The sequence below is a fragment of the Lemur catta genome, chromosome 2 (genome assembly GCF_020740605.2).
Source record: "Lemur catta isolate mLemCat1 chromosome 2, mLemCat1.pri, whole genome shotgun sequence".
Classification (NCBI taxonomy): domain Eukaryota; kingdom Metazoa; phylum Chordata; class Mammalia; order Primates; family Lemuridae; genus Lemur; species Lemur catta.
In genome coordinates, this window is record NC_059129.1 from 40,432,703 (window position 1) to 40,441,197 (window position 8,495).

The window sequence follows — 8,495 nt, forward strand, 5'->3', positions numbered from 1 at the left end:
GCTTAAAATTGCTTTTCCTAAATGGGGTCTTCTCTGGTTCTACACAAGGTGAAAATTATTTTTCTATATCAGCAAAAAATGATGTTGGTAATTTAATAGGGATTGCACTGAATATGTAGATCACTTTGGGTAGTATAGACATTTTATTATTTTTATTTTTTTAATTTCAGCTTATTATGGGGGTACAAAAGTTCAGGTTATATATATTGCCCATGCCCCCTCATCCCCTCGAGTCTCAGCTTCCAGCATGTGCAATCCCCAGAAAGTGCACATCACCCTCATCATGTGGGTATACACCAATCCCTTCCCCCTACTACCACCTCTGTCCAATACCCAATTGGTGTTATTCCCAAATGTGAACTTAGGTGATGATCAGAGAAACCAATTTGCTGGTGACTACATGTGGTGCTTATTTTTCCGTTCTTGGGATACTTCCTAAATAGAATGGGTTCCAACTCTCTCAAAGAGAACAAAAGAGATGCCATATCACTGTTATTTCTTATAGCTGAGAAATACTCAATGGTATACATATAGCACATTTTACTAATCCATTCATGAATTGATGGGCATTTGGGTTGTATCCACATCTTTGCAATTGTGAATTGTGCTGCTATAAACATTCAGGAGCACATGTCTTTATTATAAAATGTCTTTTGTTCTTTGCGTAGATGCACAACAATGGGATTGCTGGATCAAATAGTAGGACTTCTTGAATATGTTTAAGGTATCTTCATAGTGCTTTCCACAGAGGCTGCACTACTTTGCAGTCCCACCAGCAATGTATGAGTGTTTCTGTCTCTCTGCATCCATGCCAACTTTTATTGTCTTGGGACTTTTTTTTTTTGGAGTTTTTAAAAGTCTTTATTTAAAAGATAAATTGTGATAGAATTCATTTTCATTTTGAATTCCAAGAGTGATGCTCTGGAAATCAGTATTTTTCTTCCAAGTATGTGCATATTGCACTGATAGATCATAGAAATATATGAATGCTTTAATACCTTTTATGTATGCAAAACCTGTAACTCTTTTGTATAATGTATTTTATTTTATTTTATTTTATTTTATTTATTTATTTTTTTGTTTCAGCTCTTCATGGGGGTACAAAAGCTCAGGCAATATACGTTGTCCGTGTCCCGCCCATCCCCCAGAGTCAGAGCCTCAAGCGAGTTCACGCTCCAGACACTGCGCCTGGCACTCACCATGCAGTCATACTTCCATCCCCTCGCCCCCCACCTGCCTTAGTCAGCACATTCAAGCATGACCATTCCCCAGACGGTGCGCAATGCACTCATCATCTAGGCATACACCCATCACCTCCCCCCACCGCCTGTCTCAGTCTGACATCCAATTGGTATCCTTCCCCGATGTGCATTTAGGTGATGATCAGGAAAACGAATTTTCTGGTGAGTACATGTCATGCTTGTGTTTCCATTCTTTGGATACTTCACTTAATAGAATGGGTTCCAACTCTCTCAAGGAGAACCAAAGAGATGGCGTATCACCGTTATTTCTTATACCTGAATAATACTCCATGGTATACATATACCACAGTAAACTAATCCATTTGTTGATTGATGGGCACTTGAGTTGTTTCCACATCTTTGTGATTGTGAATTGTGCTGCTATAAACATTCGGGTACAGGTGTCTTTGTTATAGAATGACTTTTGTTCTTCTGGGTATATGCCCAATAATGGGATTGCTGGATGGAATGGTAGGTCTACTTGAATCTGTTTAAGGTATCTCCATAATGCCTTCCACAGAGGTTGCACTAGTTTGCAGTCCCACCAGCAGTGTATGAGTGTTCCTGTCTCTCCACATACACACCAACATGTGTTGTTTTGGGATTTTTTGATAAAGACCATTCTCACCGGAGTTAAGTGGTATCTCATTGTGGTTTTGATTTGCATTTCCCTGATGATTAGGGATGTTGAGCAGTTTTTCATATGTTTGTTACCCATTCTTATATCTTCTTTTGAAAATTTTCTATTCATGTCCTTTGCTAAATTTTGATAGGATTGTTTGATTTTTCCTTATTGATTTTCCTGAGTTCTAAATAGATTCTTGCTATCAATCCTTTATCTGATGTGTAGTATGCGAAAATTTTTTCCCATTCTGTAGGTTGTCTGTTTACTCTCGTGACTGTTTCTTTGGCTGTGCAGAAGCTTTTTAATTTAATCAGGTCCCATTTATTTATCCTTGTTGTTGCTGTGATTCCTTTAGGGGTCTTCTTCATAAATTCCTTGCCTAGGTCAATGTACGTAAGAGGTTTTCCTACATTTTCTTCTAGAATGCTAATAGTTTCACACCTAAGGTTTAAGTCTGTTATCCACCATGATTTGATTTTTGTGAGACGTGAAAGCTATGGGTCCTGTTTCAGTCTTCTACATGTGGCTATCCAGTTTTCCTAGCACCATTTATTCAATAAGGATTCTTTTCCCCAGAGTATGTTTTTATCTGCTTTGTCAAAGATTAGATGTCTATATGAGGATGGTTTTATATTTGGATTTTCTGTTGTGTCCCACTGCTCTGTGTCCCTGCACTTGTGCCAATATCAAGCAGTTTCAATAATCACAGCCTTGTAGTATAGTTTGAAGTCTGGCAAATAAATATCTCCCATTTTGTTTTTATTGCTTAAAATTCCTTTTCCTAAATGGGGTCTTCTCTGGTTCTATACAAAGCATAAAATTATTTTTTCTATATCTGTGAAAAATGTTGTTGGTAATTTAATAGAGATTCCGTTGAATCTGTAGATCACTTTGGAGAGTATAGACATTTTAACAAGGTTGATTCTTCTGATCCACGAGCATGGTATGGTTTTCCACCTATTTACATGTTCTGCAATTTCCTTCCTCAGTGTTTCATAGTTCTCCCTACAGAGGTCCTTTATCTCCTTAGTTAAATATATTCCTAGCCATTATAATTTCTTCATTGCTATTTTTACGGGTGTTGAGTCCTTAATTTGGTTCTCCGTTTGACTGTTATTGGCATATATGAATGCCTCTGATTTGTGTGTATTGATTTTGTATCCTGAGGCTTTACTGAATTCATTGAACAATTTCAGGAGTCTCTTGGTTGAATCCTTGGAGTTTTCCAGATATAACATCATATCATCAGCGAAGAGTGAGAGTTTGATCTCTTCTTTCCCTATTTGGACTCCCTTGGTTCTGCTCTCTTGCCTGATAGCTCTCGCAAGGACTTCCAATACTATGTTGAAAAGTAATGGGGACTGCGAGAAGCCTGGTCTGGCTCCAGTTCTGTGTGGGAATGCTTTCAATTTTTCCCCATTTAGTATGATGTTGAATGTGGGTTTGTCATATATGGCTTGTATCATTTTTTGGTAGGTCCCATCTATGCTTATTTGTTAAGCGTTCTTATCATAAAAGGGTGTTGAATTTTGTCAAATGCTTTTTTCTGCATCTATTGAGAGGATCATATGGTCTTTATTTTTGCTTCTATTTATGTGGTGCATTACATTTATAGATTGACATATGTTGAACCACCCCTGCATCTCTGGGATGAAGCCCACTTCGTCTTGATGAATTTTTTTTGATAAGCACTTGGATACGATTTGCTAGGATTTTATTGAGAATTTTTGCATCTAAGTTCATGAGAGAAATTGGTCTATAGTTTTCTTTTTTTGTTGCATCCTTTCCTGGTTTTGGTATCAATGTTATGTTGGCTTGCTAAAACGTGTTGGGGAGAATCCATACTTCTCGATATTGGAGAATAGTTTATGTAGGATGAGCACCAGTTTTTCTTTGTATGTGTGGTAAAATTCGGGTGTGAACCCATCTTTACCAGGACTTTTTTGGGGGGAAGTATTTTATTGCTGTTTCGATTTCAGTTCTTCACATTGGTCTATTCAGGAATTCTGTTTCTTCCTGGTTGAGCCTGGGAGGCTATGTTTTTCTAAAAATTTGCCCATTTCCTCCATATTTTCCAGTTTATGTGCATAAAGATTCTTTTAGAATGCATAGATGATATCGTGCATCTCTGTGGCATTGGTTGTGATTTCTCCTTTCGTGTTCCTGATGGAGGTTATTAGAGATTTTTCTTTTCTGCTCTTGGTTAGTCTAGCCAGAGGTGTGTCTATTTTGTTTATCTTTCCAAAGAACCAACTTTTTGTTTTATTAAAATCCCTTATGGTGTTTTTGTTTCCTTTTCATTTAATTCCGATTTGATATTAATAATTTCTCACCTTCTGCTGGGTTTGGGGTTGGTCTGTTCTTGTTTCTCCAGCTCTTTGAGTCTATTCATTAGGTTGTCTATTTGTAAGTTTTCTGTCTTTTAGATATAGGCATTTATGGAAACGAATTTTCCTCTCAGGACTGCTTTAGCTGTGTCCCATAGATTTTGATAAGTTGTGTCTCCTTTGTCATTTAATTCAAAGAATCTTTTGATTTCTGACTTGATTTCTTCCTTTATAAAATAATCGTTCAGGAAAACGTTGTTTAGCTTCCATGTCTTTGAGTAGGAATGAGAGATTCTGTTAGGCTTCATTGTTACTTTTATTCCACTGTGATCTCAGAAGATGGATGGTATAATTTCTATTTTTTTAAATTTTTTAAGACATGCTTTATGTCCTAGGATATGGTCAATCTAAGAGAATGACCCATGAGCTGATAAGAAGAATGTATATTCAGTGGACTTTGGGTAGAATGTTCTGTAGATGTCAGTCAGGCCCATTTGTTCTAGCATTCTATTTAAGTCCATTATTTCTTTGCTTATTTTCTGTTTGTAGGATCTGTCCTGTAATGTCAGTGGGGTGGTAAAGTCTCTAGCTATTACAGTATTGTTATCTGTCACTTGGTTCAGATCAAGTAGGGTCTGCTTTATGAATCTGGGTGCGCCTACATTGGGTACATATATATTAAGTATAGTTATGTCTTCCTGTTGAATTGTGCCTTTCACCAGTATATAGTAACCGTCTTTTTCTTTTATTACTTTTGTTGGTTTAAAAACTAAGTTATTGGAGATTAAAACTGCCACACCAGCTTTCTTTTGGCTACCGTTTGCTTGAAATATTGATTTCCATCCTTTTATTTTCAGTCTAAATGCATCTTTGCTGGTTAGGTGAGTCCCCTGAAGACAGCAGATACCGGGTTGTGTTTTTTTATCCATTGGGCCAGTTTATGTCTGTTGAGTCGGGAACTCAAGCCATTTACATTTATTGAGAGAACTGATAAGTGGGACAGATTTCTGTTCACCTTTTTGGGTAGAACTTCATTGCTATGTTTTCTCTCTTGAGCCATTGTGGTGGCTGGAATTTGTCTTTGTATCTTGAGTAGTTTTACATTCATGCATCTTTCTTTTGCTGATCCATATGTAACTCCCTTTTCAGTACTTCTTGGAGGGCTGGTTTTGTCTTGGTGAATTCCCTCAGTCCTTGTTTATCTGAGAATGTCTTAATTTCTCCTTCGTATATAAAACTTAGCTTAGCTGGGTACAAGATTCTAGGCTGGGCATTATTCTGTTTCAGAAGAGTGAGAATGGGACCCCAAATTCTTCTTGCTTGTGAGGTTTCATTTGAGAAATCTGTTGTAATTCTAGTGGGCTTTCCTTTATATGTTACTTGTTTCTTTCTCCTTACAGCTTGAAGAAGGGTCTCTTTAGTGGATATTTTGGTCAGTCTGATGCCTGCATGGCGTGGTGTTTTCCTATTTGCTATGAATCTCCCAGGGGTTCTTTGAGCTTCTTGAACCTTTATATCTAGAGTTTTAGCAAGGCCTGGGAAATTTTCCTCAATCCTATCTTCAAATAGCTTATCCAGTCATTGTTTATTCTGTTCTTCACCCTGAGGAATGCCGATAACTCTCACGTTGGGCTTCTTCACATAATCCCACATTTCTTGTAGACTCTGATCTTTTCTCTTATTTCTTTGCTCTATCTCTGTGACTGACTTATTTAATTGGAAAGAGTTATCTTCAATCTCTGAGATTCTTTCTTCTGTTTGATGTACTCTGCTCTTGAAACTTTCCACTGTGTTTTGTAGCTCCCTGAATAAATTCTTGATTTCTAGAAGTTCAGTTTGATTTTTCTTCAATATTTCTATTTCCTTAGCGAATTTTTCTTCGAAATCCTGGATTTTTTTGTGGTTTCTTTGTGTTAGTTATCCATTTTTTCTTGTATATTATTCAACTTGTTTATAATCCATAATTGAAATTCATCCTGTAACGTGTTGGAATTTTGAATCTGGTTTTTTCAATTGGTAGAGAGCTGATATTTCTCTTTTGGGGCGAGATTTAACTTTGATTCTTTGTGCTCCCCGTATTCTTCTGCTGCGCCCTTCCCATTTGTATCTATCGTTAGATATTTTCTTACAGCTTTAGTCTGGGTAACAGCACGCCTTGTACTCTGTTCCTATGCTGTGAAGCAATCTAGGTATGTTATTTCCTTTGTCAAGAGGGGGAGACTGTTGTGTATTGTTTAGAGTTATTTCTATCTCAGTTAGGGGACTGCTTCTGATGGGTCCATCCCCAGAGGATTGGTTTCGCCTAAGACCAGCTTGGTGAGTTAAGTCACTGTGTTGTGGACTTTCAGTTAGCAGGCAGGTTTCATACTAGTTTCAGGCACAAAGTCTCTCTTTTTTTTTTTCTTTTCTTCCTCTTCCTTGGTTTTTCCTCTAGAGGGGTGATTTCTGCCTCTCTCCGCAGGAAAGACACTGGCTAGGGGGAGGAGGCAGTGCCCTCGCTCACTCAGTGCCCCATCCGCTGCAGCTCCCATGGGAAAATGTCTGCCCTGGCCCAATGTCCCCAATGTGCAGGCTCCACACTCTCGCGTCTGGGGAATCACTCAGTGTTCACACATGGTTGGGGGTCCTAGAGGGTATCCACGGACCATGGTAGGGAGCCGCCCAGGGAGCTGCCCGGCACCCTATGGGTCCACTGCAGCTAGGCTGTGGACCACAGGATGGCAACTACCTGTCCGCAGATTGCTGGCACTGGGGGAAAATGTTCAGGGTCCGGCAGCCACCAGAGCTGGGGGCCTTGCGAGCACACAAGCCCACCGTAGTTCTCCAGCTAGAGGGCCGCCAAAGAAGAAAGAGAAGAAGAAGAAAAAAGAAAAGATCTATAATTCCGTTACCCTTCACTGCTTTTCACCTTAGTGCAGTTCCAACACTCTCCCTTTAAGCACGGCATCCTGGCAGAGATCCCCTAGAGTCTAAGCTGATTTCCGTTGATATCACCTGTCCATAGAGCTCATACAAAGCCAGAGCTCTTGGCATGGGTTCACGGACCAGGGGAGGGAGCCGCCCGGGGAGCTGCCCAGCACCCTATGGTTCCGCAGCAGCTAGGCTGTGGACCCCAAGATGGTGACCATGCAGCCGCAGATCACCGGCGCTGGGGGAGAATGTTCCAAGTTCGGCAGGCACCAGAGCCGGGGGCCTGGCGAGCACAGAAGCCCACAGTAGTTTCCCCGCTAGAGGGCTGCCGAAGAAGAAAAAGAAACAAAAAATATGTAATTCAGCGACACTTCACAGCTTTTCACCTTAGTGCAGTTCTTCCCCTCTGCCTTTAAGTGCCACATCCCGGCAGAGATCCTGTAGAGTCTAAGCTGATTCCCGTTGATGTCACCTGCCTACAGCGTTCATACAAAGCCAGAGCTCTTGGTGTGGATTCACGGACTAGGGCAGGGAGCCGCCCGAGGAGCTGCCAAGCAACCTATGGTTCCACAGCGGCTAGACTGAGGGCCCCAAGTTGGCAATCGCAGGCCCGCAGACACTGGTGCTGGGGGAGAATGTTCAGAATTCGGCAGCCACCAGAGCTGGGGGTCTGGTGACCACAGAAGCCTGCAGTAGTTCCCTGGCAAGAGGGCCACTGAAGAAGAAGAAAAAAAAAATTCTGTAATGCAGCGACCCCTCTCAGCTTTTCACCTTAGCACAGTTCCTTCCCTCTCCCTTTAAGCGCCCCATCCCAGCGGAGATCCCCTACAGTCTAAGCTGATTCCCGTTGATGTCACCTGTGCACAGAGTTCATACAAAGCCACAGCTCTTGTCATGGGTTCATGGACTGGGGAAGGGAGACTCCCAGGGAGCTGCCCAGTACCCTATGGTTCCACAGCGGCTAGGCTGTGGACCACAACATGGGGACCGTGCGCCCACAGATTGATGGCACTGGGGGAGAATGTTCCAAGTTTGGCAGGCACCAGAGCTGGGGGCCTGGCGAGCACAGAAGCCTGCAGTAGTTCCCTGGCTAGAGGGCCACCAAAGAAGAAAAAGACAAATAAATCTGTAATTCAGCGACCCTTCACGGCTTTTCTCCTTAGCGCAGTTCCACCCCTCTGCCTTTAAGTGCCATGTCCCAGCGGAGATCCCCTAGAGTCTAAGCTGATTCCCATTGATGTCACCTGTCCTCGGAGCTGCACGTCTCCCGTGGTGATTCTGTACCAACTTCAGTCAGATCCCTGATTGAGTGGGTATGGAGGTCAGTGGGGAGAACAGGCTGCTTTGCTATGGGGCTGAACCCGCCTCACTCGTTGGTGAGGCAGGTATAGC